We start from the raw sequence: 13590 nt of genomic DNA on the forward strand, positions 1-13590 counted from the left end.
AGATCAATTCAAGAAAATGTACCGTGGTGTATGTTGTTTGCTGATGATATTGTTTTGATTGATGAGTCTAGAGCTGGGGTTAATGCTAAGTTAGAATTATGGAGACAGACATTGGAAGCTAGAGGTTTTAAGTTGAGTAAGAGTAAGACTGAATATATGGAATGTCGGTTTAGTAAGCAACGAAGTAGTGATGGGAGTGTAGTGAAGCTTGGTGAGCAAGATATACCGGTGAATGATTATTTCAAATATTTGGGATCCATCATTCAAAAGTATGGAGAAATTGATGGAGATGTAAATCATAGGATAAAGGTTGGGTGGATGAAATGGAAAAGTGCTACTGGAGTGCTGTGCGATCGTAGAATGCCATTGCGGTTGAAGGGAAAGTTTTATAGGACGACTATTAGACCCGCTTTACTATATGGTACGGAATGTTGGGCTGCCAAGAGACATCATATTCAAAAAATGAGTGTAGCTGAGATGCGGATGCTTAGATGGATGTGTGGAAATACAATAAAAGATAAGATTCGGAACGAAGAGATACGTAAGAAGGTAGGTGTTGCACCCATTGAAAATAAGATGCGAGAGAATCGTTTACGGTGGTTTGGACATATTCGGCGAAGGCCTAATGATGCTCCAGTTAGAAGGTTGGAGAAATGGGAAAATATATTAGTTAAAAGAGGTCGGGGTAGGCCTAGGAAGACTTGGATGGAGATGATAGGAAAGGATATGAATGCTTTGAACCTCACCGAGGACATGGCGTTGGATAGAAATGATTGGAGGAAAAGGATTCATGTGGAAGACCCAAAATGAATTTCTTTTTTGGTTCATATCGCTGACCCCAATTGTTTTGGGATGAAGGCGTAGTTGTTGTTGTTGTTTGTTGTATATCTGGGTCCATGTATTAATCAGACATTCAAGTCCGGACCCGGTCTTCTTGTTCATCATCATACTTGAACCTATTGGGTTTGGTTCAGGTAAACCCGACCCGTTGACACCCCGGCGGTGATTGTCTTGTTTGGTCTTAAAATTATGCCATGTTTTTCTGCTACTCATTGAAAAAGGTTTTCCTTTTTGGGTTTATGCATAGAATGCACTATGGATGTCAGACTATCTTAAAATTGTATTTAGCCCCAAGGCGTTTGGTTAGGGCTGGTAAACTAGTCGAATGAAATGAACCACACAGGGCATGCTTGAGCTGGGTTGTTTACTAGTGGATTGAGCTTGTGGTTTGGCTCTAGTTCATGTTTAGTCGAACTGAGCTCAAGCTCAGTTCGTCCTTGAATGAGACATGTAATATTGTGTATTTTCATACTTAGTTAAAATTTAGAGATTGTTAAAATTTGGCAAGTGTTGTAAAAATATAGGTAAATTCTCGATATTAGGATGTGATGATTGAGTCTGGGCGTGGCCTAGGTCTCATTGACAAGACCGAAAGGAGCCAAGGAGCCAAACAGAAGGTGATAAAAAATTTTATTTTTAATTTTTAAAATCAAACAAAAGTTAAGTTAAATTCACACAAATTTCAAAGGCGAAATTTGATTTATATACCATTAGATGCGCTTAAAAAATATGAGTTCAATGGTATTTTACTTTTTCGAATTCGGGCTACAATTGACCCAAAAATCACATTTTTTCAAAAAATGTCTATTTCGTTGGGATCAGGTCTGGATTGGATCGAACCGAATCTGACCCATGTGATCCAAGTTAATATGGACCTGGACTCAGTCTAAGGACTATATTAGTTAGGATCTAATCCAGCATAGGATCCATATAAATTTTAGATATAGATTTGGATCTTAGATCCAGTTTCAGATCCAACAAAATTAAAACTTTAAATTCAATCAACAAGGTCAAATTAAAGGATTCTTAAAGTTAAAAAGAGTCCTAGAGGGACAAGGTACCTCGGAAAGCTTCTAAATATTTATTTATTAATAAATAATTAAATTAATATTAAATATTATTTAATTTCAAATTTCAAAAGTTGCTAAATGGTGGGGACTCTAGAAAAGTCCATAATAGTTATGAGAAGGGCATAAAGTAGGAGAATGAAAGAACTCTAATAGAGTTGAAAAAAAGAAAAAAATTAGAAAAGTAAAAAAAAAAAGTTTTAAAAATCAAGAAAGAAGAGTTGGAGATGGACTCTGAGAAATATAGTTCATAATTTATGTATAATTTTCATGCAACTTTCTCTTTATATTTACATTATATGCATTCTTCTCTTTATATATTATACTAAAACATATATTTACACACAATATATTTATTTTTTATCTATATGAGCTCACCCGAGCTGAACAGCCAGCATTTCAGGCTCAACTCGTTTAAGCTGAACTTGTTGTCGGTGGCTGGGATCGCTAATTATAAAAACAGATCGTGAACAAGTTCGTGACGAGCCGAACCGAGCCAGGTCACAAGCTGCTTGGTTCGTTTACCAGCGATAGTTATGACACATAAAATTGTTATTTTATAAATTTTAATTATATTTTTATAACAAATATACTTTTGAATATTAAAATATTAAAAATGATCTCAGCTATTTAAGCAATTTAAAATCTGCATTGCTCCTTTCCTAGTTTTCAAACAAAATTCCTGGATTTTCTGGGTTGTCACAAAGTATAGTGACAAAATATCGGCCTTTTCATTTTCAAACAAACGCAGAAAAATTTTCGAAGAGTTCATTTTCAAATTCTCCTCCATGGTCACTACGGATTTTAACAATAGAACAAGATTTTTCGTTTTGTAATTTTTTACATAAGATTTCAAACTGACAAAACGTGTCACTTTTGTTTTTCAAAAATATTACCCAAGTAAATCTTGAGTAATCATCTACAATGACAAAAGCATATCTATTATGATTAAGGCTAGCTACCCTAGAAGGACCAAAAAGGTCCAGGTGGAGAAGCTCTAAAGGTCTTTTACTTGAAATGACATTTTTTGATTTGAAAGAAGATTTTGACAATTTTCCTAATTGACATGCATCACAAAAATAATCCTTTTTAAAAGATATGTTGGGTAACCCACGTACTAACTTATCTTTAGCTAGTTTAGACATGTATTTAGAATTGACATGACCCATTCTCATGTGCCATATATGTTGAGTGTCATTATTAGCTATGAGGCAATGTTCTGTGATGTTTTCTAGGTATAGTTCATATATATTATTCTTTCTTATACCTTTTAAGATGATGTTTTCATTGGTGTCAGCTATGAGGCATGCATCATGATTAAAACTAACATTATAACCTGTGTCACACATTTGACTGATACTTAGTAGGTTATGTTTTAAGCCTTTAACAAGGAGAACGTCTTTGATAAGAGGTTTGTCTATGTTACCAATATTTCCAATACCAATTATCAAACCTTTATTGTTGTCTCCAAAGGTGACAGTTCTTCCTTCTTTATGATGAAGAACAACAAAAAGGTCTGGATGTCCTGTCATGTGCTTTGAACATCCACTATCTAGTATCCATCTGTTCTTCTTCTTTGGAGCCTGCAAAACATTAAGTAAATCTCCTTTTTGGTACCCAATCAGGTCCTTTTTTGTTAGACTTTGGAACCCATATCCATTTGGATTTGGGTTTGTCTATCTCTTTAGAGGAGTTAAAAAGATTATCATTATAATACTCCTTATTTGGTTCAGATGAACTTTTCACAAACGTGGTCTTTTGATTTATACAAGAAGGTTTTTTGAAATGAGAATAGCCAATACCATTCTTGTAAAAAGAGACCTTCTGAGAGGATAAGAGTTTATCCAAGTTCTCTTTACCTTTAGTAAACTTGAAAACCGTTTTCATGAGGTTCTCAGTTTTACTTTTTAGCTCTGAAATCTCTATTTGCATATTTTTAGTTTTGGAGCTAGTAGAAGAAATTTCAGACATAAGCAAAAGATTTTTCTTTTTCAACTCAAAATTTTCACTGCTGAGTTTTTCATTCTCTTGAGAAAGCTTTAAATTTTCAGATTTTAAAACTTTATTTTTGAAACTCAATTTTCTAGATTCTTCAAATAGTTCTTGAAAAGCATCTAGAAGTTCTTCAAAGGAAAAATCAGAGATTTCACTTACCGAATTTTTGTTTGCCATGAAGCACATATTTGCAGTTTCGGCTTCATCATCACTTGACTCTTCACTAGTGGATGGTTCTGAATCATCCCATTGAGCATGCAGAGCCTTTTTCTTGAAGAACCTCTTCTTTGGTTCCTCAGTTTTGGACTTTCTTTTGAGAATGGGACAATCACGTTTTAAGTGGCCTGGCTTATTACACTGAAAGCACATGGGATCTTCTTTAAGATCTTTTCTTTCCTTGTGCCTGTTTGGAAGCCGGTTCCTTCTCATGAAGCGCTGAAATTTTCTGGTAAGTAGCGCAATTTCTGATTCTTTATCTGAGTCTTCATTCTCAGATAGGGCTGGGAAAGCTAGAGTTTTCTTTACTGGTTGCTCTTCTTCCCTTCTTTCTTTCATGTGGACTTCATAGGCCATAAGATTGCCTATTAAGTCATCCAATGTAAGTTTAGATAAATCTTGAGCTTCTTCAATAGCAATAATCTTTTTCTCCCAATCAGTTGTGAGAGATCTCAAGATTTTCTTCACCTTTTCAGTCTGGGAATATGTTACACCCAGAGATTTCAGATCATTGGTGATGTTGGTGAATCTGGTAAACATCTCTGTGATGGGTTCATCTTTGTTCATTTTGAACAACTCATATTTTCTAACAAGAGATGATATTTTGACTTCTTTTACTTTGTTGGTTCCTTCATGAATAACCTCCAAAGAATGCCAAATGTCATATGCAGATTCACATATAGATATTCTGTTGAATTCATTCTGATCAATGGCACAATATAAGGCATTCATAGCCTTTGCATTTAGGTTTGCCATTTTCTTTTCTTCATCAGACCATAAGTTATAGTCTGCGGATGGAGATGTGTATGGATGCTCAACAATTTTCCATACAGCAAAGTCTATGGATTTGAGAAAGATAGCCATTCTGCACTTCCAATATCCATAGTTGGAGCCATTGAAGAAAGGAGGACGAGATGCGTGTTGACCTTCAATATCATGAGCATAAGAGGTAGATGCCATTTGTGCTGGAAGACTTGTTACGTCGAAACCAGCAAACCTGCTCTGATACCAAATGAAATTCCACTAGAGGGGGGGTGAATAGTGAAATATGATAATGATTGATAAAATAAAATAATTAAGCAATAAGGCACAACACATAAAACACAGAAGTTATACTGGTTCGGTCAATATCCAGACCTACATCCAGTCCCCAAGCAAACCACTTGAGATTCCACTATAACATCCGAGTTACCGGATAAATAGTACAACACCCTCTTCCCAAGAGGTCTTCTTCTCTCAACAGAGAAGGGGCACACCCTCTTCCCAAGAGGTCTTCTTCTCTCAACAGAGAAGGGCAACACCCTCTTTCACAGAGGTCTACTTCTTTAAACAAAGAAGGAATACAGTGAATAACAGAGTTACAATACTTCCTATAGAACCTTCAAAATGATATGAATGCACGAATGAAGGATTCTAAGAATGTTCTGTTTGTCACTCAGAGGATACTCTTTGTCAAAGAGCTGGACTTGACTTTTTCTCTTTTCGTTCTTTTTCTTTTTCTCTTTCTTTTTCAAGGCTCTCTTTTCAAATCACGAATAGAAATTTTTCTCTTTGTAAGCTCACACGTCTATTTCATTCCATTGTTTGAATAGTTTATTTGTGTGTGTTTATATAGCTTATAAAAAGTAGTCGTTACATTTTGGAATTGTAACTTTTTGAAATGTGAAATGTTAGGTCATTTCAAAAACATCTTTTAGAGAAGTTCGAGAATGCCTTTTTCCATAAAGGTGAAATAGAGGGTACACTAGTCGTTGTAATATTTTAGGTAATACATATTTTATGTAAAAAGTCTATTTCTTACAATAGTACATTGAACGTTGGGTTGTAGTTTTGTCTTTATTCTAATTAATGATTTGAGGTACATTAGTACTTCTTTACTTTAAATGAGTGTAAGTACTATGAGTGCTTTGAGATATTTATTTGTACATAGTCATGTCAAGTGTTTTCTTTATGTTGTGTATTTCAAAGTCTCCAGAGAGAATGAGGACCAAAAAGAAGGTCAACATTCTTTGAGAAGGATATTTAACAAAGATTTGTTACAGAAGGCATTTAATGCTTTGTAGAGAGAATGATGACTTCAAGTAAGTCGACATTCTATGGTTATGAAAAAAGGTAACTAGAGTCCTTTTAAAAACATATTTTATTTGTTTTTCTTATGTGTAGCCGATTTATGTTTTTGTCTTCTTCTTGTATTAAGAAACATTTCATTAAAGAAGATAACTAAAGTCTTTTCAAAAACATATTTTATTTGTTTTTCTTATGTAGTCGATTTTATGTTTTTGTCTTCTTCTTATAAAAAATATTTCTTTAAAGAGGGAAACTAGAGTCTTTTCAAAAACATATTTTATTTGTTTTCTCCATGTAGTCGATGTTATGTTTTTGTCTTTTTCCTATATTCCTTTTTTCATGTTGTCTTGTATATAGTGTAAGGTACAATGACAAAATGTCTTTTTCATAAAAGGTTGTAAGAAGGTACAATTATTATATGACAAAATATCTTTTTCATAAAAGGTTGTAAGAAGGTACACTTATTGGTTTTCAAAAAGGAGCTTTTTGAAACTATCGTATACTTTTATGATATAGTGTTTATGAATGAGTATGTAATATGCAATATGCAAGTTCCTGAAAGTTCTGTTACATATGACTCTAAAGATGAAAAAAATCTTCATCTTGAGGTAGCCGATCTCTTCATTTGAACTTTAGAAAAACATGGCTCATCAAGCTTTTTCTTCAAGGAGTATGATTGTACCATAGTTGTACTTGAACAGGAAGTCTCCATCCTTATTGGGTGAGATATCCTTGCATCAAATACTCGTTAGATTTATGGCAAAACATATTCAGTCATAATATAACATTATTTCAAGAGAACATATTATCATATCATATAAAATCAAATGAGACAGTGTATCATATTATGTGACATCAAAACCGAGTTTCTCAACACTTACATTTTACCCTACAAATGTGATCTAGATGCTTGGTTTTATAGAAACAAGCTCTTGGATCATCAGATTACAATGCATAAGAAAGATCTTTTAAGGCTTTTAAATCAACAACTCAAGATTTTGGTAAATATTCAAACATCCAAAAAACATATTTTTTCATTGAAAGTACATGGTCCAACAACCGATTCCTAGCAAATGGACCACACGGAATGCATTTGCAAGGTTGGATTTGCAAAAAAAGTGTCAGAAATTCTTAGTTCACACTCCAGTTCATATATTTCTAGTTAACATATATATTATATAGGAAAAGTGGTACTTGCCTACTTCCTTTTTAGCCTACCCCCAACCAAACACCAGCAAATAGGTATTTTTGAGTTGTTTTTTGCAAATCTAATTCTGCAGATGGGGTCAGCATAATAGATTTGCTAGGGATAGACACTTGGATCATGCTTATTTATAAAAAAACATAATCTTTTAAGCATTGAATATTTATGAAAATTGTAGACCATCAATTTTTAAAACCTAAAAAAACCTATTTGCATGTCAAAATTGGAAGATCCAAGAGTCAATTCCTCTAAAATCAAGCATGTAGATTACATCTTTATGGTCAGATTTGAAAAAAAAAAACACCTTCAAAGTAGGCAGGCAAGAGATTTAAAAAAAAAAAATTAAGCTTATATGGTACATGCACTCATATAAATTATATGGATCCAAGCCACACCTAAAAATAGAAACATCAATGTTTTGATGAGGTAAGAGTTGGGCATCCTTTGAGTTGCCTATATAATTACTTTCTTTCTTTGTTTCCTAAAAGTTAAAACATAGTTTCCTAAAAGCTAAAACATAGTTTCCTAAAAGCTTACATGTCTCATTTACCTTTTTTGATGTTTTCTTGTTCATGCATAGTTTAAAAACGTGTCCTTGATCTTCCCACTGGATCAAAAAATGTGTTAAACTCAGTTTTTACAAAACTTGAATGAGTCATGGGCTGACTCGGCTGCATATATATATATATACATATATATATATATACATATATATATTTTATATATAATTACATATATTATATGAAATATAAATTATATATTATATATAAAAATATGGTTATACATGTATTAATAAAATCATACATTAAATGTAAAGTAATGTATTTCTCCTGGAGTACCTACTGCAACATAATAAAAATTATGGTTGTAGGTTGTATCTTCTCAATCAAACCTTACGGATGTACTCAACATAGTTTATTTGATAGGAATCATGTTTTGGATCATATCTTTTGGACATAAAAAAATGAATTTTTAAGCCATGAGATTTTGATACATTGCGAGCCGTTGAATTTTAAAGGTCTTAAAAAACATACATATATGCTATAATCACATGATCCAAAACTTGTTTTCTACTAAATAATGCTTATAAATCATATCTATTGGGTCTTATCAACAAAAAAAGTAAAAAGAAAAATTTGAAAATCTAAAGCTTCTATTAAGTGGGAGTAGGTACTCCGGGATCACTCAAGAATGAGCCGATTAACCTGTTTTCAAAAGATGCGTCCATGTACCATTTTCATTTCCTAAAACATTAAAACCTTTACCTTCTTCATTGCCTTGTCCATGTGCAATGCTATATATATTTGAGCTTGTGAAGAGGGTAAGCATGGATGCAAGCTGCATCTCCTTGCGTCACCCCTGACCATCCTAACAAATTAGAAATCATATACATGGATTGCGTTGACCCAATTGGATCTCATAGTCATATTTAACATAATCCTAATGCTAGGAACTGGTTTTTGGATTATATTTTTGGATAAAAAAATACATGATTTTTTGAGCTGAGGAAATATTGCACATCCTGATCAGCCATTGATTTTTTAAAACTCATAAAATCGTGTTTACGAGTCATAATTAGATGATTCACAAATCGATTTCTACTAATCAAACCATTTAAATCACATCTGCAAGTTTAGTTTTATCAAAACCAATAAATTTTTTTTTAAATGAACAAATCATTCGTATATGACAATCTGGCCAAATATTTACATGAGCGCCCGCATTGTAACTGGCCTCTCCTATAATTTTTTTTTTAATCTGCCCCCGTACATATTCCAACTGAAGTGGAGAATCTAGTGGAATAAAAGAGGTGGAGGCCTTCTTGCTCAGATCAAATTCTTTGATTAAAGAGTCATACTTTCTTCTCCAAAGTCTATCATCAATTGATACATCCTATCAAGCAACAACGGAATTGCAGTTTGCTTGTTTTTGTTTGTTGGTTTACTTAGATTTGGATACATTGATTCTAATTGGATCCAAGTACATCTTAAAATAGATCTTTCTAATTTAACTCATATCTCGGGCATCAACCGCTCCATCCAGTCGTCATTCTGCACTTGCTTGAATATTTTTTGGATCGGATTTCATCAGTGATACTGGATCTGCATTTGCAAGAAGTTGCAATGGATTGTTATTTCTTACAGGTGGAGTGAAACTAGAAGAAATGAAAACGTACCAGACTCAAGGCCAAGCCTTTCTCCAACCCGAGAAGAATGATGTAGGAGCGGAGCAATGTTCAATCAACGTTCATAAAATACCCATTTTGATTCAGTTTAGTTTATTTAATGCAATGGATCTATCTCAAATCTGAATTAGACTTGGAGTTTCCCGTGTTCACCTATAAATGCTCATTTAAGGGGTTTCTGGGGACGAGTTGATAGACTGAATTATTGTTTCTGTTTTTTAAATTTTAGCTTATTTTTGCATTGATCTTGCATTTTTGGTAGCGTAATTCGTAGTAGTAGTGTAACTTAGCTGCTGCTTCGCGAATCTGGTATATCTGATTTGCATCAAGACGTCATTTTCTTGAGGCAGTAAAGACAATATATTTGACAACACAAAATTGTATTCTCACCCGTGACTTAATGAAAGCTCTAAACTTCTCCTTTCCCAGCAAATGCAATTTGTGCAAACAAGAGGGAGAGGATAGTATGCATCTTTTCATTTCGATGCCATATAAGGGGAAATAGATTTGACAAGTGGTGGGACCATTCGATACCCCTCACAGGAAGAATTATTGAAATGACACTCCACCTGGTTCAAGCAAAAATATATACAAAGATACTTGGATGGTATACATTCGGCCAGAGTTGAAGAAGCAGGAGCAGGAAGCGGTATGACAAGCGAGGTATTTTTAAAATTTTAGGAAAAGAAAAGTGTGGAATGACTTAAAAGCGAATAAGGAATTGTCTCATAAGCGACCTAATAAGCAAACCGAAAGCAACCTAAGAAGTGAAGGGAAAGCAAAAAAAGAGAAAAAAAAAATAAAAATAAAAAAAGGAAAAAGCGATCGGGAAACATGCTTCCCAAAAATGAAAAACGTGCTTTCCAAAAAAAAATTGTGCTTTCAACGACGTTTCGCGCTTCCAAAATGTGCTTTCTCAGTGCCTTTGGCATTTCCGGTAGCTATGATTAATTGGGCAATTGTTGGCCACAACTTTGGATAGATCTCGAGGTTTTTTTTGTGAAATTTTTGCAGACAGTATAACAGTATACCTCACATGCTAGCACATCTAGCTCTCATAGATGAGGAAGGTCAATGGATTTAGCATCCTATAGCTCGAAGTAGGTTATATGTCCCCCCCCCCCCCAACAGGGCCGGTAGCTCTATCTCATGTTCGAGGGTTCCCAAAGAGCACCACGTATTTAAGCCTGTGCATCTCGTATCCCCATGTTTGTTAGCATTAATTAGCATTGGAGTTTGATGCGATTACAAAGACTTAAGTACCCTCTCCTCCATTGGTGCAAAAAAAAATATCAATTCTAGAAAAGGAGTGATTGTAAAGACTTAAGTGCCCCGAAGATGATTATTTAAGACCCAGTCTCTGCACTGCAGGATTATCCGAGAAAGAAATCTCTCCTGGAGTAGGCCATGAACATCAACCCTCTCACTCTCTCTCTCTCCCTTCTCTTTCTGCTTCTGTGCACATCCAGCAGAAGATCCTACATTGCTCCATCAAGCATCGACTGACCTGCACATTGACTGTTGTGGAGCCTGATTCAGAGTTTTTACCCTTACAAGAGGAGGGTTTGGAGGCTCCTCCCAGCGTGGGTAGCATCATTCAACTAAATGAGTTGTAGATCCTGATTCAGAGTTTTTACCCTTACAGGAGAGGGGTCTAGGGGTTTCTCCCAGCGTGGGTAGCATCATTCAACTTGAAGAGTTATGGAGTCTGATTCAGAGTTTTTACCCTTACAGAAGGGGGGTCTGAGGGCTCCTCCCAGCGTGGGTAGCATCATTCAACTTGATGAGTTGTGGAACTTGATTTAGAGTTTTTGCCCTTATAGGAGGAGAGTTTGGGGGCTCCTCCCAACGTGGATAACATCGTTCGACTTGATTCGTTGTGGAGTCTGATTCAGAGTTTTTGCCCTTACAGGAGGGGGGTTTGGGGGCTCCTCCTAGCGTGGGTAGCATCGTTCAACTTGATTCGTTGTGGAGTCTGATTTAGAGTTTTTGCCCTTACAGGAGGGGGGTCCGGAGGCTCCCTCAGCACGAATCCCGGGTGTCGTGGTAAAAAAATGCACAAGGTGTCGTGGTGAGAAAGACATATGTTTGTTCCAAGCAAGGTTGAAAGAAATCAATGGAAAATCCAACAAGAAGCATGCCAGAATCAAGATGTGGATGTCAAGCGAGAATGGTGTTGTGCAACTCAAATAACACAAAATAATAGGGGTCTGGTTTTTAGTTAAAATGGGGAATTAAATGATAATAGAAATCTTTGAAAATTTACAAAAATAAACTAGATTCAATAACAAAGACACCACTTTTTACGGATTTGAAATATGACCTTCGGTTAGGGAGATATGACCCTGAGAAGTTGGTCCTAATTCGGGTAGCGATTTACAACGATTTGCTTACTGAATAACACTATCAAGCACAGATTGGCTCATTTGCATCATTGGATTCCTCCCCCGAATGATTAAAGTAGATGTGTGCAACATTTTTTAGCATCCTTGGAGGATTGGTTACTCCATTAGTGAACACAATGGGTTGTTCATTAAAGCTGGATGCTTCACCAGATTAGATCACATAAAAGCTAAAAAATGGACCCGATGGCCTGACATTCTTGCACATCTTTAACCAGCTGGTTGCAAACTGATTTTTGAGTCATCAGGATATGATCCGCTTGCCTTAGTGAATGCACGGTTGGAAGTAGGGGTGGCAATTTCTGACACGACCCGCCAACCCACTTCTTAGCCGGGTTCGGGTTTGGCTTAAACGGGTTTGTGTCGTAAATGGGTTGACCCGTCTAACCTGTTTATTAAATGGGTCGGGTTCATGTTAGGGGTATGCCAACCCGTTTAATAAACAGGTTAGGTGGGTCGGGTCAACCCGTTTACCCGAACCCGACCCGCCAACCCGTTAATCTGACCCGAACCGTTTATTAAACGGGTTAACCGTGTCGTGTCGGGTTGCCCGTTTAATAAACGGGTCGGGTTCGTGTTGAGGTAAGCTGACCCGCCAACCAGGCGACACGACCCGCCAACCCGACCTGATTGTCACCCCTAGCTGGAAGGCAGGGGATATATGGATTAGGTTCACAAGAAAAAATTGCAATCTTTTATACAACAAACCCCTTGGGGCATGTATCATTTTACAGGAAAACCCGTAAGGTCGAACGGGTTTTCCTCGAATCAGCATCAAATGATGCTCGTTCATTGATGTCTGTAAAAAAAATGGCATTAGCACAGTTTCTGACCGCTGCTAATGCCCTGGGCGGAAAAAGGACTTTTAGCAGCGGTCGCGACCACCCTTAAAAGTCCATTTCATTATTGACGTGCACATGCCGTTGATCACGTGCATGATCAGCGATGCACACACATCAACACTTCTCATTTTACATATGTGAAAGCTAAAAAAAAAGATTGCAATGTTTTCTTGTGGACATAATCCATCTGTCCCCTGTGTATCGCTTTGCATATGCCAAAGCTAAATCATGTTAGACTCGTAAAGAGCATATTCAAAGTCATGAAAACATAAATTATGAGTGTTCCACTCGTATAGGCTGGTTAATCAGAAATAAATATAATTTACATATATTTTATATTGAATAGAACGCAGGTGCCTCAACATTTGGTGCTTGTGATATGGGTTTTAAAGGTTTTTTTAGTTTTATTTTTAAATCCTGTCGTACAGATGTGATCTATGTACTTGATTTTATAGGGATCAGCTCTTGCTCTTGAAGTGTTCGATTCCAGATGAATTTTTATAAGGTTCGAAAAATCAATGGTCTAAAATCTTTGTAAATTTTCAGGCTCCAAATATCATTTTTTTCATCAAAAACACATGATCCAGGTGTAGATTCATTGTAAATCAACCATGCCCAACACATTTATGGGATCAGAACTGCCAAAGAAACAACTAAAGAGTAGAAAAACCCATCAAACACATATCACAAGGACCTAATGTTCAAGCACCTATGTTCTACTCGTTCTATATCATTTATATTGTAGATGATTAAAGCATTTGGCTTGTAAGTT

This window comes from Nuphar pumila, chromosome 8 (genome assembly GCF_984573655.1).
Source record: "Nuphar pumila chromosome 8, dmNupPumi1.hap1.1, whole genome shotgun sequence".
Lineage (NCBI taxonomy): Eukaryota > Viridiplantae > Streptophyta > Magnoliopsida > Nymphaeales > Nymphaeaceae > Nuphar > Nuphar pumila.